The sequence below is a fragment of the Elephantulus edwardii genome, unplaced genomic scaffold, assembly GCF_000299155.1.
Source record: "Elephantulus edwardii isolate Elephantulus edwardi_28Jun2011 unplaced genomic scaffold, EleEdw1.0 scaffold00085, whole genome shotgun sequence".
NCBI lineage: Eukaryota > Metazoa > Chordata > Mammalia > Macroscelidea > Macroscelididae > Elephantulus > Elephantulus edwardii.
Genome location: NW_006399835.1, coordinates 7919265 through 7921145, shown reverse-complemented (window position 1 = coordinate 7921145; position 1881 = coordinate 7919265).

The window sequence follows — 1881 nt, the reverse complement described above, 5'->3', positions numbered from 1 at the left end:
TTTAGTGTAAGCAGTTTCAATGGGCTAAATAGTATTGCTACCTGGTCTTTAAGTGATGCTTAACATTTTAACATGTACAGTACAACACAACTGAATTCTGAATCACAGTGCTGCAGTTAGCCTGCATTTTCCTTCTGCAACCACCACATTATCAACTGCATCTTTCCCTCCCTGTCCTGTGGGTTAAGTCATAGGTTAGAAGTTTCAATTGTTTTATAGCTTCAAGACACATTGAGATTCTTTTGAGCTGCCCAAGAAATCTAACCTGACAGGTAGAAAGCAAACAATTTTATCGTTTGGCAGGTGTATGATTATGTGTTACTGGTTAGAAATTTACTCCTAGTTTCAGAGTAAGAGCCTCCCACGTGGGTCACAGCTCCGTCTGGAGCTACAAAGCATTTCACATGACATTGCCATTTCCAGTTGCCATAAATACACACACATCCCCACTTATGTACATTTCCTTATGCAGTGGCTAGTTTTTGAAAAGAGCTCTTCTTATACAAAATGAACAACCTAAGGCAAAACATGCAACAAATTTTATTTAATAGTTTGGAAGAAGTGATACAAAACATGAAAATATGTTTTACCTTAAATCCTGTGGCATACACTTTCAATTAGTTTAAGCATGCAAATGAAACAAATGTCTTAGGAACTAAAATGCAGAATGGAATTATCAGCTATGATTAGTATTAACTTCTGGATCTGAAAAGCCTGAAGGTACAAATGACTCTTGAGGTCTTAGGATTTAAAACACAAGTAGATGTATAATTAAAAAATTGATTAACCACATACATTTATATTTTTAATGTATTGCATAAGTGGTTCAATTCAATTTCTCCTGGAGCTTTACATATTTTAATTGCCTTCTAAAAATATTAATCACATTTTCTTTATTCTCTGGTATAGGAATAAAATTTAACTGGCTTTCTTTTCTCAAAATCATATAAACTATGGCATATTTCCTGATCTACTAACCGTATTACAATTATTAATGTCAGTGCACCAGGTTTGATTTGTCCTGTATTCAGAATGAAGAGTTCTGTTGGTGCTGGCATCAAAATATTTGGCTGCTAAACAAAAGTTTGGTGATATAATCTGTTCTCACCATGGATAGTTCATGGAGAAAATGATTATTCAGAGTGCTTCTAAATGAATTAGACTTCATAATGATTTAAGATAGTATTATTCTGTCCAATAGGTTCAATATTCACATGAAAGTCTAATTCTCTACATTGGAAAAGTCTGGTTTTGGTGATTATTTTCCTCCAGAACACTTAATTTGATATAGCAGGTCTGGTATTTAGAAGAGTTGCCTTAATTATGTTGTTAAAATTTGGGGGATGTGACCCTTTTATGAAAAGAAGCAACTTCTTCTAGCACCTGGAAAACAAAATTCCAGGGAAATCAATGCATAGACTCATAGCTTACTAAACAGAGGTATTATCTAATATTGTATGATTTTATTCCTGTAGAATTAAGAATAAAGTTAAGTTCGAAATACTAAAATAATTTTTCAACATGAATAATTTTTAATGGAAAGAAAAGAACAATACACTAATTCTTTTTTTTTTACACAATGACTTTGTTTCATACAGGTTTTGGACAAAAAGTTATGCTAATTTATCTGGTGGGAAATTAACTTACGGAACACTAGATTCTACTAATCTTTTGTCATGTTGAGAGTATTTGACTTTGCAAAACTTGGTTTCTCTTGTACAGCCTATGCTCTTGAAATGAGAATAAATGTCAGTTTTAAAACTAAAAAAATTAAAAAGAAGAAAAAGTTCATCACTCCATACAACTATAAAACTGGATAAATTATGTTTACTGCATTGAAGCCAATGAGGGAGAGGATAGTTTAAAAGTAATATATTTTAG